Source organism: Plectropomus leopardus, chromosome 3, assembly GCF_026936395.1.
Source record: "Plectropomus leopardus strain MGB_pleo_1.0 chromosome 3, ASM2693639v1, whole genome shotgun sequence".
NCBI classification, from domain to species: Eukaryota; Metazoa; Chordata; class Actinopteri; order Perciformes; family Serranidae; genus Plectropomus; species Plectropomus leopardus.
In genome coordinates this window covers 31,884,149-31,903,467 of record NC_142178.1, presented here as the reverse complement: position 1 = coordinate 31,903,467, position 19,319 = coordinate 31,884,149, and the positions used below count along the sequence as shown (strand labels likewise).

General features: G+C 38.2%; 1 long non-coding RNA gene across 1 annotated transcript in view; it reads left to right on the top strand.

Moving 5' to 3' along the window:
- Positions 1-16,879, top strand: part of LOC148190028 (uncharacterized) — a 41,883-nt gene extending 25,004 nt beyond the window's left edge. Inside the window, exons 3-4 of the long non-coding RNA XR_015776153.1 lie at positions 14,764-14,873; positions 15,377-16,879. This is a non-coding gene — a long non-coding RNA (uncharacterized LOC148190028). The remainder of the gene's footprint in view (positions 1-14,763; positions 14,874-15,376) is intronic.
- The last annotated feature ends 2,440 nt before the right edge of the window (positions 16,880-19,319 follow it).

The window sequence follows — 19,319 nt, the reverse complement described above, 5'->3', positions numbered from 1 at the left end:
ACTGCAGAAATCCTTTCAGCCTTTGAAACCTGTGTCGACAGCAGTTTCCTTGTGCTGCATTCAGATACATTTAAAAGTTGTTTAACCCTTTGAAGCCTGAGCAAATTAGTTTGACTTTTTTTTTAACATTGGGAAAATGACAGTGAGCCACTTTGCAAGAAATGTTACCGAAAGGTCACAAAAAAGACCTAAAAAGATCTTAGGTCTTTGTTTTACAAATTAAAATCTATATTCATAACTATTACAATTACATATTTAAAGCTATGTTACAGAAGAATATTTGTACACACATATTCTCAATTTTTTGCTTAGTTTCATGTTTGTTTGTTTATTTTTTGTTTTGTAACTTTTTTATTTCTTGCTAATTTTAGTGCTCTGTCTTGTTATGTTGCTTTTCAAGAAATCAAACCAGTTTGCTCAGGTTTAAAACGGTTGAACTATTTAGTCTCCTGTAGGGCCATTTGTCTGCCAGAAGGAACTTGTTCCAAATGTTTAGTTGTTGCAGATAAAATATTTATATATGCATCAGTGAAAGAAAAATCATACACATTTTTTGAGAAATAGACAAAACTAAACACTCTTGCCTGATTTACATAAAAGATCAAACAAACATTTTTTTCAGTGTAAAACAAGTATATATCCGAACCCTTTTTTTTCAGTTACCCATGTGACTCACAGCATCAGGCTAGTTTTAACACAGTCAGTTACTTAACCACAAAGTCAGAAAAGGCTAAATATGAAAAGACACACAGAGAGCACACACACACACACACACACACACACACACACACACACACACACACACACACACACAAGTGGAGCACTTTGCTTAATCTGAATCAACAGATTGCCACCGGTAATTCTTATGATATTGTATGTAAATAAGATATGTAGGCTTGGAGCTGGAAAATCCTGCATGTGCTGTAAACGGCCGTCAGCAACAGTCAGCTCATTAAATGCATGTAAACACATTTTACAGCAATGAGTGTTAAAGAAATTGACTGAAGGAGGTTTGTTCTCAACAGACCTAACAGCTCAGCGGGAGAGACAGTAGCATCGTTTAGCCCTGCCATGAGCACAGAAAACAAAAAATAAACCTTTAAAAGCATCAGTTAAAATTAGTCACTATTTCTCTGCCAGACATCATACTTAGTAACTCTGTACAGGGATACTCTAAATTCTCATATCGCTATAGCTACTTTTTTTTACATCAGTTTAACAATTGTAAGTGACAGTTTATTTATTTTATTTATTTATTTATTTTAATTTTGATTTTTTGCACAGATCTTTCACATTTAAATCATCCCATTAGCTCAAAAGACACAATTCCTCTTATATCTGTTGGGCTTTTAATATAACACATCTGCAGGAAGTTTTACAGCAGCTTCACAATGATAACACAGAAACAATTTTTAAGTTAAGGTTGGTACTATACAAAAAGGTAATAGAAGTAATTCCCCCACTAAATTTTACACAACTTTTGCAACATTCAAAAATCCCTTTCACAATATTTCTATTTTAGATATCAGTGCCTCATTTTGTTGCTTGAATCTCCTGGAAAGAGACTGATCCTTGTTATTTATATTGAGTTTTTCATTCAATCCTGTCTTTTAAAAACCTGATGCACCAGATGGTTTGTTACACAGAACCACCTGAGAAGCCTTCACTGGAAAGTGTTTGGAAAAGGGCAGGCACTTTTAAATAGAAACTTGGCAGGGGATTGGACAAACCATCTGTCTGCGAACTTGTATCAGAAGTCTGTCAGGAAAAGAGCTGAAACATATTTTCCATTGAGAAAAGACTTTAGTTCCATTTTTTGCTTTTCTTTCAACAAGAAATTGTCTCCATTTCTGATATAAATGATGCTATGGCAGCATCTGAACTCTTTAGGAGCCGCCATTGTTGTTTTGAATGAACAGGCACCTCTCCGTGCAGTCATATACATCTAAACCACACCTGTAGCCCAGAGTCCTGTAGCTCCTAAAATACCAACCAAAGGTGGTGTTTTGCTCTATTTTATTGCAGGGTTTGGCTCTGGGTGCAGAAAAAAACGTGTGTCATATTGCGGGTGTAAATATATTAGAATTAGATGCTTATAATAATTTATTTTTAATATTTTAATCTTCTGACAGCTGACTTTGTGTGTCAGCTCTTTCTTTTGTGTAAGCTGGGAAAGCTGCTTCGCAGGGTGTGTTGTTAACATTAACTGTGGCGATGTACTGCTCAGTATTATGAAATTAGCAAAAATTATTAATTTAAATTGTAGTTCTTGAACTACTTTTGTTTTCAAATATAATATCTTACTCTCACATGTGTGAAATGTCCAAAAATGATCACTTTACAGGTTCTGCCTATCATCTGAACAGTGCATGGTTATGAGAGGATTATATATCATATGGTGGCGGGGAAGTTCGGTATTTCGTGCTGCGATTCTGATGCAGGAGCAGGTCTTGAGTATCAGACCCGTGTAGGACTCAGCCTGTAGATGCCAGTAGCTCATCACAGGACATTGATTGGTCAGAGCAGCCTGTGTTTCTGACACAAAAACATTACCTGAAACCTAAAAGATGGATTCTCATGCAATCTTGGGCTATTGCAAGCATCCAGCTGCCGTTCAAGGTAAATATTTTCACTGAGTTTTCCATTTTCCACTAACACAAGAATTGCTTTGAACAGACAAGGCTTATTTGGAATCAGAAATTGTAGAAACAGAAATAGAGAGAAACAAAAAAAGGACACCTACAAAAAGTAAAGAAAAATAAGATTTTTTGTTTCTTTCTTCTCTCTGCACACACAATATTTTCTCTCTCTTTGTCTCGTTCTCTTTTTCTCGCTGTGTCTTCTGCCCCTTGATGTGAGAGCCACCACTGAGGTTGCATACTGTGTGTGTTTGTGTCTGTGTGCGACTGGTTGCCATGTCCAGCCAAATGACCTCTCCTGGGGCAACGGCTGCTGTCTTTGTTTTATGACTTGTCATAAAAGTGCCATCCCTGCACACACACACACACACACACACACACACACACACACACATACACACACAAGCAGCAGCACTCCGTAGTGGCCTTTGCATTTGAAAGATATATTGAATACATGGTCCCATGTGTGTACAGTTAGTGTGTGTGCCCAAAACAGGGCTTTTTGTTTCCTCTGGGTCTTTGAACAGTTTAAACTGAAATGTGCCCCAACCAGCAGCAGGCCAAATAATGACTCCACAGACTTGTTCACCAACCATAACAACAGGTTTGTTCATTTTTCAGAAAAAAAACAGCAGAGATTACCTTTTATTATGATTTTTTAAAAGCTGAATATGACTGCAGGGATGAGGAAAAGACCATAATCTAACACACTATGTGACGTATATTATTGCTCGTCTCCCACTCTTTGTGTTAGCAAGTCGACGTCAGCAAATGACGAACATCATGGCCCAATTAAGCAGCTAGGGGGCCATGGAGGAAAAATGAGCTGCTGCGCTCTCCACTTTTCTTGTGCTAGATTTCTCCCTGTCCACAGATTTGCTGTTTAATTATTTGATCAAATACATTAATGAGGGAATGTGCAATATATAAGCACAAAACTAAAACAAAACAAAAAAAAAGGTTTCATAACTACATTGAGGCAAAGATAAGGCCTCAACATCAAACAGAAAAAGCCGAACCCACTTTAAGGGGCCTCATCATTTTTGTTAAGATTCTCAAACACGCGTTTATGGTGGTGCATCGTGGTGTACAGAGAATGAGTTAAAGAGTCTCACAGCCTGAAGAAAGAAGCTGCTCTGTAGTCAAGTGGTACGGCAGCAGATACCTCTGACTTCCCGTTGACCCGAATTCCAAGATACAGGTACTCAGTGGAAATGCTGGGAATATCATCATCAGTTTGTTTTTTTTTTTGCTCCTACAAAAAAGGGGCAGAACGTAGTTTTATCTTAACATTAGGTTCTAATTTTAGTTATTGAGTGCAACTTATGAATCAGCAAAGCCGTGCTGAAGGGATTTAATAGAATAATGTACAGCTTCAGCATTAAAGTACAAAATAGAATCCTCTGCATTAAGATGTACATTACAAGTTACAGAGGAAATAATATCATCATCTGAAAAAAAGAATATATCTGTGATATAGACTACACTTCTTTTTCTTCATCTTCTTCTTCTATTCATTTGTTTTTTAACCTTATGTCTCAAAGCTTCTTGGAGATTTATTTTTTCCCCTGAAATACTGGAGTTTTCATTCCTCATTTCTCTAAAACTCTCCAGTGTGCACACACAAACATAACTGCTCATAACTTGTAGACATATGAAGCCTATAATTTGGGATCATAGTGGTTAAGAGCCACTTCTGTGCACTGCACTTTCTTACTTTTTAAATAAGGTCCAGGATTTTAGCATTAAAACATTTTTGAAAAATAATCTCTGCAGACATAAATGGTATTTTCTTAAAATGTCAGTTGTGTCTTCAACCGTCATTTTAAGGCGTAACAACTAGTCATATAATCCATAAAAAAAGAAACGCACAAAGTGGACATGAAGCGCAGCTGCCAGTTAGTCCTCCCTCTAATAAAGACACACTGAAGGGCTGATGGATTCGCTCTGTACAGATGAACAGAAATATGGATGCATAGGCTGCACTGAAGAGAAGGAGAAAGGGATGAGGAGATTAAAAAAGGGTTTGAGATAAAGAACAAAAAGAAGGGAGACAAATATAGAGATGGAAATCGATCGAAAAAAGGAAGAGGTAAGTAAGGAAGAAATAGAAGAACAGGAATAAAGAGTGGGGGAGAAAGAAAGGCATTAGTAATGAGTCGGGAAGGAAACAGATGCAGGGACAGGTAAGGAGGAGAGAGGAAGAAATATGGAAAATGAGGGAGATAAGCAAGGAAAAGAAAGAAAAATGAGTGCATTGGGAGTGAAGGTGGAGAAAGGCGGCAGAGCTGAATTAAAGCAGATAACTTGGTGGAATAGGAAAAGCTTAGAGAGGAAAGAAGATGATGTGGAGGACCTAAAGAAAGTGTGAAGGAGGAGAGAAATGTGCAGAGAGGAAAATACGGGAAGAAGAAACTTTGAGTGAGGAGGACGATGAAAGACTGCAGTAGCTGCTGGAAGCACTTCGTGCAGTATGTCTATTTACCATGGGCTTTGAGTGAAGCACTTTACAGCATCTTTGTCTCCCTGTCACACCCTCAAAACACACACACATACACAAACATACACACAGACGGCGACATGGTAGAGACACTAATAGAAAGCCAATATGAGTACAAGAGAGACCAGAGCTCTGGGAAATGAGAATTTGGACTAACACTTGATTTTCTCCTCCAGTGTTGTCCCCAATGTGGCCTATTGATTTGAGAGACAGATGAAAGACTGGAGCTGCTGAGCAATATGGCTGCTGAGTGCTTTCTTTCTCTCTTTCTTACTTTATTCGGATCCCCATTACCACCAGCATAAGCACTGGCTATTCTTCCTGGGGTCCACACACATACTGTCATACACACCATAACCACTTAAACAGAGCAAAGTCAACAGCTCATCTCACTAACAATCAAACTCAGTGGAGAAACAAATGTGTCCTCCTTTTAACAAAAATATGAAGACAAACACAAAATGATGAATCAATCTTAATACCTCAAGAATTATGTTTTTATACAAATACATAGTAATTGTCTGAATGTCTGACTGACTGACTTAAATTATGTTTATATCCATCCTGTGTCTTCAAACATTTAATTCAGATAGACAAATATATTAAAATACATTCCTCAATCTTTAAGGGGGATTCCAACTTCCAACCCAAGTTGAAATCTGCTAGTTTATACAAACAGGAAAATCAGTTACAGTTCCTGCAATGTTTGGAGATGCTGTTTTAACAAAATTTTGAATCAGTACTAAAAGGTCTACAAGGTGTACAACTTAGTGGCATCTAGTGGTGAAGTTGCAGATTGCAAGCAACTGAAACCTCCCATGTGCCAAACCTGTAGAAGAAGAATATAGCTATCGCTGAGGTGAAAATGTAAGCTATCTAGAGCCAGTATTGGGTTTGTCCATTGTGGGCTACTGTAGAATAATGAGGCGAAAACAGTAAGGCAAGGCAGGTTTATTAGTATAGCACATTTCATTCAACAGGGCAATTTAAAGTGCTTTACAGAGCAATAAAATATAAAAAAAAAACATAATAAAATATAGATATAGATATAGATGTAGATATAGATATAGATATAGGTGCCATACTGGAGGGAAGGGAGGTATTGTTGTTTTAGATGTAAATTTCATTTTATCTTTTGTTTAAATCATTTTTTTATGAGCAAGGACATATTCAATATTGGGTAGCATTAGCTGGTCAGACACAGGCAAAAAAAAAAAGATCACTCAGCACCAACGCTTTTAAAAAGAAAAAGTTTTCAGTGGAGCGAAAGAGAAAGCAGCATCTCAGCTCTGTGTTGGTGTTTTCTCTCCTGTTGTGTGAGTGGTGCTGCCTCTCTTCCCAGTCAACGAGGGTGAATTAACCTAAATGAATTATTAATAACACAGACAGTTGTTTTAAACCCTGTAATTATCCTCTAGGTGAAGGAGTAAACTATAAATTTGCTGAGGAAAGAAGAAATAAAAGAGGAGCGTGCAGAGGACAGAGGGGGGAGGAGACACCAAGATTATTTAATTAGCTTTAATTACTGTAAGGATTAGCATTGCTAATTGGGGTGGCGGTGAGAATGACAGTGATATTTACAGACAGAAATAAGTTTACAGTAGCCGTGTAATTTATCCACATTTTGAATGAACTGGGGTCCAACATCTTGACCTGATATGAGTAACTGACTATGAATTATAATGTTGTAATACTTAATTCCACAGTAAAAAAAACAAAATAACCAACATAATGTAAACTGTAAAAACTACACCAGTCAGTCCAAGGCAATTTTAATATTTATCTCTAAATTAATCCTTTTGGTGAGTACATTGACTGGATAGCATGCCCCTTCATGGATTGTATTCACTTTTCCAACATTTTTGTGAAACCTATTTTAGGCAAAATGTCAATGTCATTTGGACCCAGATGGCACCAATATCAACAATGCAATGCTGTACAAGGAGAGGTCACAAAAAATAGAACAAAATCCAAACCAATTACAGAAAAAAATATACTGTAAGGATTTTTTGGCCAGGCACCAGACAGCCCAGTCACCAGGAGAAAATGCGGGCATTGTACATTTCTGAGAAGCACTAATGCATTATATTGGACATACATGTTTTACGGGCATCATATCAAGAGTTCTGATGTGCTGTTTCCATCATTTGGTGAAGGGGATAGTAGATGGTGTCACCCTTTTTGTTTTTTGTTTTTTTTTTGTTTTTTGTTGTTTTATAGCAACCTGTCAGTATTTTTCCACTGGCTTTTTAGGCCCCAAATATGGGTGTTTTTTAGTGACCCATCAGTGTGTGTCCAGCAGACTGTCAGGCTCCAAACATGGGTGTTTTGTTGTTACCCATCTGTGATTTTTGAGCCAATTTTTAGGCTCCAAATGTGTTGTTGTTTTTGTTTTTTGTTTTTTTTGTCGTAACCTGTTCGTGGAGAAGCCACAAAAAGTGTTGTCGGCTTTTCTTGGGTTTTTGGGGGGAGTTTCCACCAAGACAGTGCTGCTTTACTTAATAGAATTGTACCCCAAAACCATGTATTTTAAGCTAAAACATCTTTTTATATCCAATACTTTACCTAGCCACACGGTAACCACAGTGCTGCTAAAATGTTGTTTTAATGTTTCAATGTATCTGTTACATCGTTGGTTTATAGAAACGTATGTGCAATGCCATCAGTTTCTCTGGTGATGGGGTTGTAACAGAGCAATATATAAAAAATGGAAATGTGTAGACAGCTGGACATAACAAAAAAAGTTTCAAATAATGGTCAGATTAAGCTTGTGCATGTTGTTAAAAGCAGAAAAAAAATCACTAGACAGACATACAAAAAGTATTTTTGTTTAAGCAACTTCACATATTAACTTACTCATTAAGGTGGCTCATTTTTGCAGTGTAGATGGGAATAGATTAGAATAAATCAAATCAATTATTTCCTGAGGCATAGAGAAACATTTAACTGTCATTTTGCTGCCACAAAAAAAAATGAAAAATAGCTGCCGTAAGTGTATAATAAAGCAGAACTTGGCCAATAATAAGCAGAGACACTTGATGCCCACCATGTCTTGCACTGGCGTTTACAGCGAGACAGCTGGCAGAACCATATGTCAGCTCCAGCAGCAACCTGAACAGAGAAACCATACCTCTCTGCCGCTGCACTGAGACACCGGGAGACAATTCACTTCTGAATATATCTCTTTCTCCAAACTTTTAACTCTCCATCTGTCTATGACTTTCTTTCCTCTTCGTCCTCTTCTCACTCTCCTCCTCCATCACAAGAGTAGTGGTGATACTCGCAGTGAGTTTGCAGAAACAAAATGTCAGCGATGTCAGTTTATTGTCTTCGTTGCCGTCCTGTGGGGAAACACTAGTTTGCATGCATTGCTTTTAAAAGGTGTAAGAGGAGCTTAGCTTTTCTGTTAAAAGTTTTCCAGGAGTGGAAGGATTTGCCAGCTCTCTCTCTATATTGTTCTCTTTGTTTCTCCCTCTCTTGCTTTATCCAATCTATTGTTAAAAAGTTTTTCTGCTTTACGATATTATTAGATATCAGATGTAGTCATTTTTGGCCACATGATAAAACACGGAAATAAATCTTATATAACAATTTAAATCAATAGTTACAATAGTTTTGACACAGTGCAAGTGATGGGAATGAAACAAAAAAATGTCTATATATATTCATTTTAACACCGATCACAAACTATCTGATATTGGTTTATTATGGCAAATTCAAGGCAGTACCTTCATATTTCTATGAACTACTAGTCATCTATTCTACACTACTTTGCATAAGTGGTTAGGTTATGGCAAGACATTAGGCCGCTGAACTGCCCATCTGGAAATAATGTGTCATATGCTGATATTCAATTTTTTTTTCATCGTGAAAATTTTCATATATTTGCAAACTTTCATATCAGTCACACTCTAACTAAAACACACACACATTTTTCAAGGTGCCCTGAGGGAGAGGTCTTCTCTTCTTTTGCTGAGGCTTATTTTACACTAAAGTAAGATGCTGTTGATGCAGTCAACAGCTGTAAAGAGTGACTCTGTGTGAAAACTTTGAAAGAAGCCGAGCACAAGATGAGTCAGCAGCAAGGACTGACACGTACCAGCTAGGCCATGCCTATGGATGACTCTGGCAGAAAAACAATGTAAGAAAAGTTTGACGTGAACGACTCGTTCTTTGGTTCAGTGGGTGGGGGGTGAACAAGAGTCTGAACAATAGTCTGGAGCAGCAGTTCTTGGAAGTTACATTGTATTTATACATGACTGCGCATGCACCGTACAGAAGTAGGATTTTGAATTCACTTCCACTTGCAAATCAACATAAAGGTTCCTCTTTAAGGGCCCTGACGCACCAAGCCAGCCCTTAAACAATGTGGGGCCATCTGTAAGTATCTTGTTGCTGTAGTTTTGCCGATGTCCTGCATCATTCGGATTAGTCTGCCCCTGTTGGTCCTTGTTGGCTTTTTTTTTAAGGCGAGTCAGCATGTTGAATTGAATTTGAACACAGAAGGGACTGTCATTACAATCACTCTGATTTACAGTTAAGCTCAGAGTCAGTAAACCAAACAAATCCCTTAAATTGGCGTGAGATTAAAAAAAAAATTAAAACTCTTTACATTTTGTTAATTATGTTGATACCCATTTAACTCTTTAGCAGAAACTAGCGTGTCGTATCTATTCATATGGTCTCCTGGTTTTCTTTTTTATGATGAATACAGACTACAGCAGCATGCTGCGACGGAGACTTATTTCATCTCACACAGACAGCGTTTGTGCTAGTTGGCTGTTTGTTGTAGTCTTTGTGGTGTGTTCTGGTACAGCTTCTGGTACACTTGTTCTTTGATGTTGGTATAGTGTGTCTGGGCCTTAAGAGTCGTTCAGAAAGATCCATTCACGAACCAAACATCACAACTGCATTTCACATTTTCATTTTAGACTCAAGCTCGTCTGCTGCCGTGGTCAGTCTGCTGTGATAAGTCAGATGTAGCTACTTCCTCCAGTATTTTGGCCTCTGAACAAGGATAAATGTATTTAAGCACATTTTAACTGTGCTGCTTTTCTTCTTCTTCTTACCTGCACAAACCTTTAGTCATTTAGTAAATGTGCACAATTTAGACTGTTATATGCCATAAAAAGTTTTGCAAATCTTCAGTAAATATACCCCAGTGTGTGTGCATGAGCTCATTACCTCACTGCCAAATGTTTAATTGTTCTGTGTTGCATGACATTTGTACTGTAAGGTGGTCAATGGGACGATCTACCAAAAACTTATTCAGTATTTTCCTCCACGGAATCTGTAAACTTACTGACCTTCGAAACACAGAAAAGAGAAGGAAAACAACAAGACTCATCTAAATTTCTTTTTTATTACCAAAAAGAGGAGAATAGAGGAAGAGAGGCCATACATATTCACAGCCAGCAGTGATAAGGGCTGCGCTCCAAACATTACACTCCCCAGGGAAACTTGGGACCACAATGAGACAGTTCCTCCCTCCTGTTGTTAGGCAGTTTTATTCAGTGATACAACTCTCCAGGCATGCATATTGCATGGCTTAGAAATACTTCTCTATATCATTAGTGTCGCCTACAATATTGTGTGTGTCTGTGTGTGCGTGAGAGTGCGTGTGTGTGTGTGTGTGTTTAAAGTGAATGTGCATAAATGTCTGTTGGAGCGCAAATGTGTATCCTTTCATACAGATGTGTGTGTGTGTGTGTGTGTGTGTGTGTGTGTGTGTGTGTGTGTGTGTATGTGTGTGCTTATGAGGCTGCATGTTGGTTGCTTTGTGTGTATGTTTTCCACATGGTCTCTGCTTGTGTGTGTACATGCAAACATAAAGTCCATGTTGAAGTGTATGAGCATTCATATGAATGCGTCACTGTGTATACATGTGTACAGACGTGTGTGTGTGTGTGTGTGTGTGTGTGTGTGTGTGTCTTATGCAGCTGGATGTAAAGTAGTGGCATTATAAGCACAATGCTGCCACTAAGTAATTGCATGGAGACGCCTTGAGGAGCTGACAACATATTAAAAACCATAAAGAAACACATCACGTTGTTCAATAAAACAGATGCATTATGCATAACACACAACACTGGCTCGCACTCTTTCTGTATTATGTTCATCAATACTGTAAGTTATTAACAGCATAACTCTGTGATAATTGTACAAACAGAGAGCAATGGGGCCTATGGGACATGTTTTCAAAATTCTGAGAAACAGTAGTTAGTGTGCACTTACCCTTTTCAGTTGTTTTTTGCTATGTTCTTTACATATAGCTTCGTGAGGAAGTTGAAATTTTTTAACCCACAAGCCATGGGGTCAGGAAGCGGAGATTTATTTGGACAACCAAGTGTTTTACCCATTCCACCCATTCCAAAATAATGGGCATATGCTGCTCCACCAGCCTCCACTCTTTGGGTCTCAGGCTTTCCAACAGATGTTGAATCTGGCAGCAAAGACTGGCTCCCATTCAGTCACAAGAGCATTAGTGAGGGCCAACACTGATTTTGCGTGATAATGGCCTGGCTCACAGTCTAGATTTCAGTTCATTTTAAAGAGGTTGCATGAGGTTGAGGTCAAGTTTCATTTTCACTTATTTTAATTGAGCAGGAAAGTAGTTAATAGTAACATCTGGTGTGTAACAGTTGAAACTGACCTGGGTCAGTTAAAAACTGGTTTTGGTTCCTGTTTAGCAGCACAATAAATATATTACAATACAAAATAAAAACAGAAACAATCAATGGAGATAAGACAGCAAAACAAAGGCAGCTACTACAGAGAAGAGGTCTTAAGTGGCATGAGCAAGACATTTTTTTCAGATTTAAATCAGTGGTTGCAGGTATGGTCTTCAAACAAATCATGTTTATATGTTTGATTGAAATGAGAAATAGAGGTTATTGCTCTCATGTAGTATTGCATGTCTTTCCAGAGTTCTACCAATGCCAAACTGAGAAAAACATTTCTTTATGAAGTGGTCATTGTGCACAGGGGCACTGTCATGTTAAATCAGGAAAAAGCCCTCCACAAATTGTTGGAAACATACTGATGTTGAAAATGTCACTGTATCCTTTAAGATCTCCCTGTGGTGAAACTAAGAGGCCCAAAACATTAAACTGCACAGGACCTGAAAAAGGCTACATACGCTGGGATTTCAACATGCTTTTGGGCATATATTCTATTTCAGCACTTACTGACCAGATTTCTTTGAAATGGCATTTCTGGTATTTGAGGACATTAGGGGCTTAGCCAAGACCTCTGTAGAGGGGTATGTGGGCTAATCATACCCTGGGCTTATTTATAATGAACAAGTTCAATTTTAATGTTTTGTATGCACATTTGCAACTTATTTAACCTCAAAACCTCTATTTTTCTTTAAGTTTGCTGTTATATTAGTAGTTATTAGTATTAAGTAAAAATAACTACCATCATCAGCGCTAGTCAATACACGATCAAGTATTGACCAGCATTGGAAAAACAGTTGAATGTATTCATTTTTTTTAAACAGGGGTAGAATGTAACTAGTTACGTTTATTAAAGTACACGTACATAATGACAGAATATTTAAGTTTTAAGAATTTTGAATGTCAAAGTTTTGGCCATAGTACTGTATATTTAATACTGTTGTTTGAGTCATTCACATTTGGTAAGATGTCTTTGTCACCTGCTTAAAGTTACTTCTTTTTACTTTGCATATAGTTGAAAAAATGTTCAGTTTGTATCATCAAAACGTGCGAGTTGCACAACCTGACAACTCGCCTTTGTCACTGTTCCTTTGTTACGTCTCTGGTCAGGTCTCTATTTATCTCACCACCTCAGTCTGTGATCTCAGATCCCCTTGCTTTGTCTACAGGAGTCTGTGTGTGTGTCGTTTCAGCATTGTGGTAGGGGAGTGATGTATTGGTAATTGCTGGCAGTATCGAGGGCCTTATTATATCTGTGTGTGTGTGTGTGTGTGTGTGTGTGTGTGTGTGTGTGTGTGTGTGTGTGTTAACAGGTGTTAGGGAAAGGAGCGGAAGAAGAGATAAATAATGCAAACAGGAGAAGAGAAAAGAAAAACTCTAACCGAAACATTAGGGGCTGCTTCACTTTGAATCACTGCCACCAATCTGTTTTACTAACAAGACAGGCAAGGTGGCGAAAGGCCACACAATCACAATTTTTCTCTCTGTCTCACACACACACATGCATTTTATGACTAGATTTTTAAGGGTTTTCCTACTGATTTATATTCATTTGTTCTTCCCAGGGATAAGTACAAAATCAGAGGCTGCCTGTGTATTTATTTACACCCACATACTTTATATGCGCTCACACTCTGTCATGCACATGCTGCGCACAATTATGCATATAGGTGCATCTGTTATGCATGTGTAAACCCTTACAGAGCAGCGCTGAATGATGACTTCTTACACACACATTCACACCTAGAGAGCTGTTTGTTTCCCTGCATGCGAGCAGGGTAAAGCAGCAGAGAGTCACCACAACAGACACTTCAATCACTGTTTCGACAAATCACTGTTCTATCAGTCCAGTCATCAGAAGAAAATGTAGGCATTGTACATTTCTGCAAACCACAAATATGCTACATTTGTGTGTTTCATAATTATTATACCAACATTTCTAAAGTATATGAGCTGACTTTGCCGTGGAGGATGGGATGGAATATGAGGTTTCACCTGGGCAAGACACCTGCCAGGCTGCAGACCACTGTTTGAGACCAACAAATACAACCAGTTATTTTCACTGAAAAATTACTGTTTTATCAGCTGCCAAGTGGTTTTTGTGCTGGTTACATAAAAGTGTAGAAAAATTTGCAGAAACATACAATGCCAACCTTTTTTTTCTGGCGATTGGGTTGGATCAGTCTATCTTCTGTGACACCAACTCTCTGTTGCTAAATTAGCCAAATTCGAAGTTGCTCCTACCATGAACTCCAACTCCATGTGTTGCCAACTTTTTCCCATTGTCTAGTATTTAAAAAAGAAAACAGAAAAAAGCAATATATTACAATATTGCATCACAATACTTCAAAAAATTGCAACACTTAAAACTCACAATACATTTCAAATCAGCACCCAAATATCATGATGGAATCGAATCAGGAGATAGTATACCGTCCCAGCCCCAATAATCAACCAGCCACAGATCTCCCCACCATTACACTCTACTTTGCATTATAAAGGGCACACTTGACAAGTCATACAGTATGCTCTAAATGGACAGCTGTTTGCTGCAGAATTACCCAGCATTATTCTCAGGGGAACCCTGACTGGACCACACTTTAAAGCTGTGTTGATATCACCACTTCCCCTCATCTTAAAATTATATCAGAACTGATTTAAACTGATGGCCATCCACACACACACACACACACACACACACACACACACACACACACACACACACACACACACACACACACACACACACACACACACACACTACACTCTGGTAGTCATACAAATCATCCAAGTGAATGGGAAATGAGAATGGAAATTAAATACTCACTAACACTGACGTCTTTTATGCTGCAGTATGTTAGGTCTATTTTGTGAAGTCTACAGACATCATCACTTCTGGAGGTGAGCACCGGAGCTAAGTTAGTTATGAAAATGACTTTCTCTACAGATTGGCGTGCTGATGACTCAACATGTGCCTCCATCTGAGAAATGCCAAATAGCCTACACCAGGAGCAACCTGAGGGTGTCTAAACACTGCTAATGAGGCTTTCTCTGCAGGTACTGGCTTTGCCACACTCACTCAGCTTGATTATAATGAGCAGGGGATGTTGAGAACTTTATCAATATCTGACTGGAGAGAACCAACTCACAAGTGATGCCAAAAACACTTTAACATTTTCATCTTTACAAAGGCAATCACAGTCCTTACCTGCCTTATCTCTGATTGCTGCTGAGTTCCAGGGTTTATAAGACAACATAATAATACATTTTGTTACTTAAATCAATATATAGATACTGTATGAAACAATCAGACCTTTATCTGTATGTAGCCTGAGAGGGAGAAGTCAGGGCAAGAATGCCCAAATAGCATTCTCTGCTGCTTTGTGTTGCTGTGTAGGATTTAAATGTGACCAAGATAACTATGTGTATTTAAAGGTGCAATGTGTAATGCCTGGCCACACATGTTCCAAAGAAATAGTACATGGTATTTCACTGTTCAAATACTGAGTCCATGCAATCTGTATTTACAGTCATCTTTTTTCTTGTTTCTTTTTTTTCAGAAGGAGCTCAGTGGGCAAAAATACAAAAACTGGACCAAAGTGCTGAAACTCCTGCCAAACAAAACAACACTGCTAACTTATAATCTTACATGGCGTTGGCCAGTAAATCAAGTTAGAGCTCAATTTGGTCAGTTTAATCAAGACTATACTATCAAGGCAATGAGAATGTTAACTAACATTAGATGTTAGCACTCTCAAAATAACGTTATTACATGTTTTTTTTAATTTTATTAAATATTAAACTTCATCTTTTTACTCACAAAGAATTGTCTCCAGCTTTGGGAAAGCCATGCCAATGGTTTTTTTTTTGTTTGTTTTTGTTTTTTTAAAATATTACTTACTTTCTTTGCCACCGCACATGGTTTCTTGCCAGGATTTGGTGCTTAGGATGGTGATAAAGATTGTTTGCCAAGAGCATAATGGCACTTATTCAGTCCAATGGAGTTCCTTGCTATATGCACAGTTGTTTCCCCCATTGGCCCTGCCCGTGAGTTCCTGCAGGACTCATAAACTTAACACTGTGATAGCATCATGGACTTTTAAATTGTTTGTCTGGGTTCAAGTAAAGTTATAGAAATATGGAACATCCATGGATCAAAATTTCATAAAATAGTTGTAATAGAACTGATTTGCAGTTCCAGGTGTCCTGTCAGCAGTTTTACAGACATCTCTTTTAAAAGGTTGCTTTGTGGTCCTCAGGGGATTTTTCACTGCGATACCACAGGCTGCCACTGGGAAAACTTTAAAGCAAGCAGCATTCCCAGGGTCATGAAACTGTGCCACTAACTAGGGGATGTTGCTTCTCAAGTTAGTAGGGACAGACAAAGTTTCTGATAATTGTAGTGCTTTTGATGACAGTCGTCTAGTGAATTAATCACTAAACGACGTATATAGTGTCGGTATGTCTAAAAGCCTTGGTAAAATATCAGTTTGAGCATCTTTTGCTTGTGACTTCTTTCTGAGGGAAAATCTGTGAACAATAATTTCGAGGGAGACTGCATTTGATCAGATACACCTGTGGATATGCCACAGAATGTGGGGTTAGTCATCAAACCTGTTAACATTTTACAGGAAAGTAATAGAGACAAGGTTTCATAAATAAACACTCAAAAAACATTTTTAAATTAAAAAAAAAAAATGTATACAATGGTAGGGCCGAACAGTGCAGGGACATTGAATTAAAGCTTTGAAAATGTGTTTTTCACTTCAATTCATGCCTTTTTTGGAGCTTTTGTTTATGTGAATCTGACAAATGGAAGTTCAATATTCACCCTCCATTAGTGCAGGTTTGGTCCCTGTGAAATGCAAAGGGAAATATCCATCTCTTTAGCTGCTAAATGTTCCACTGTGCTCACCAGCTAGTCTTTAATTTTTCTGCTGATGAGATCGATGAAAGCTGTGAGACTGAACCAAAACATTAGATTTCTTAGCAACTGCAGAGTTGGAGATAATTATCTGTGGGATCAAAAACACCAGCAAACCTTGTTCTTTGTTATATATAAAACTATTGACTTATGCAGCTTTGAATTAATCGCATAAAAAATCGTTAAACAGGAGAAAAGTGAATTGTGAGATGGAGTATTATGAGTTTTTTATAAATAAAAGGTAAAACATTTTTTATTTTTTAGAAATTACCTCACGAATAATTTTTAAAATATATTAACTTATTCACAATTTGTCTTTTTTATATTTTATTTTTAATTATAATTTTGTTACCTTTTTTCCAAATGTTTTTGTTTTATTGTGAGTTGTGACTGCATTTTGACAGAATCGTACACAGACTCCTATAATAACTCCAACATAATATTGGCTATACTGTACAGCAAAAATCGTTAATCGTTAGCCCCTAATGTCCTAAAATCCTGCAAATGTTCTGAAATCCTGGAATTGGCTAAAATCCTAGAAATGTCTTATAACATCCTAAAATCCTAAATGTCCTAAAATCTGAGATTCACCTTCAAATCCGAGAAACATCCTCAATTCCAAGAAATGTCCTGAAGTCCTGGAAATTATCTAAAATTCCACAAACATCCTAAAATCCTACAGATGGCCTAAAATCCTAGAAACATGAGTGAGTCTGCTAGATTGGCCCCTGGCCTCCTGTCATTTTGCAAAAGTGGTCCCCAAGCAAAGCGAGTTGAGTCTACTTGCCTTACAGTATAGTGAATGTTAAGTTTGACTCACTGAGCTTGGGCAGGTGTGTGTATTTGGGCAGGTGTGTGTGTGTGTGTGTGTGTGTGTGTGTGTGTGTGTGTGTGTGTGTGTGTGTGTGTGTGTGTGTGTGTGTGTGTGTGTGTGTGTGTGTGTGTAGGCTGTGTATCGGTGAGGATACGGCGGCCTTGTTGGACTCAGCTGTCATGTTTCCTCATTTCACACTACACTGACCAGAGAGAGAGAGTGTGTGTGTATGTGTGTGTGTGTGTGTGTGTGTGTGTGTGTGTGTGTGTGTCACTGTTAAGTGTAAGAGGAAAGCAGATTGGTTTGAGAGTCAGAGGGAACCTAGAAATGTTCTCCTGCTGCAGGTCATTTCATGTCTGCACAGTTGTGTGTATTTGTTTGCATGCGTGAGTTGGTCAGTTGAGTTTGTGTTTGTCTCGTGTGTGTGTGTGTGTGTGTGTTTGTGTGTGTGTTTGTGTGTGTGTGTGTGTGTGTGTGTGTGTGTGTGTGTGTGTGTGTGTTGACATGTGTATTGTTGACCCTATTTCACTGACCATACTGTTATTTTCTGCGCATTTCAAGCATGTATGCCTGTGCACATTTGCTGGTGTGTCTGTGTGTGTTGTGAGTGTGCATGTGGCCGCTCCATCAGAACAGGTAATGAATGTGGGCACAAGCAGCAGACGGGAAAAACATTGGCAATCTCTTCTGGATAAAACCTTCACACATGTATACATACACACACACACACACACACACACACACACACACACACACTTGGTCAGCTACATTCAGCTGCTTGTTACTCCCTTACACCCAGGAACAGAGTACAAGAGAGAGCTGTAGGCAATACCTTGTGTCCAGGATATCACACTCTGAATGACTGCAGGCATCAGTGATACCAGAAAACCGTGTGTGTGTGTGTGTGTGTGTGTGTGTGTGTGTGTGTGTGTGTGTGTGTGTGTGTGTGTGTGTGTGTGCATGCTCCACTGCCTCCTCTATCAGGCTGTTACGTGGCTATTTCTCATGGATGTGATTAGCTGCAGACAGGAGCCCTCCAGTCTGACACTGTAATGTAGAAGAACCGCATGAGATCCATACTCGGCCTCAGCCAATGGACGAAGGCAAACCAGCTTCCATCCAATTCCATTCACTTTAAAAATCATATTTCATTTTGGCATCTGGAGCAAAAAGAAGAAAAGCAATCTACAGTCAAAGCTTCATTTGTATTCAGTATGTGAGGTTGCTAATCCTGAGAGAGGACAACCACACGACACACACGCGTCCATACTGCCAAAGTGATGACATGTTGTAATAACACACACATGCAGCTTTAGATACGGTTTCTACCCCTTACTCATATCCACCTGTTATTGAAGACACCATGCCACAGTCTAAAGTCCATAGAAAAGTAGAGTTTTAGTTTTCATGTTAAAGAATACATTTCCTTTTTATTGTATGCAAAAATGTATTCCAGGTTATAGAAGACATTAAATGACATAGAGTTTCACAAACAGGCAACGTATTTAATTTGCATTTATTTTATATTATACACACAAAGAGGAAATAGTTAACACAGTGATGCTAAATAACTAAAAATGGAAGAAATACATATACTTGTAGACAAAAAAGAATGCATTTTTACTACTTAATTTTCATTTTATGTTTACTGAGCATGTTGCCCATGAAAAACAAATTCTGATCAAAACATTTAAATTACAATTGTATTAATGGATAACAGATAATGAATACAACCTACTGTTAAAGTAAATTCATGATTAGTCAT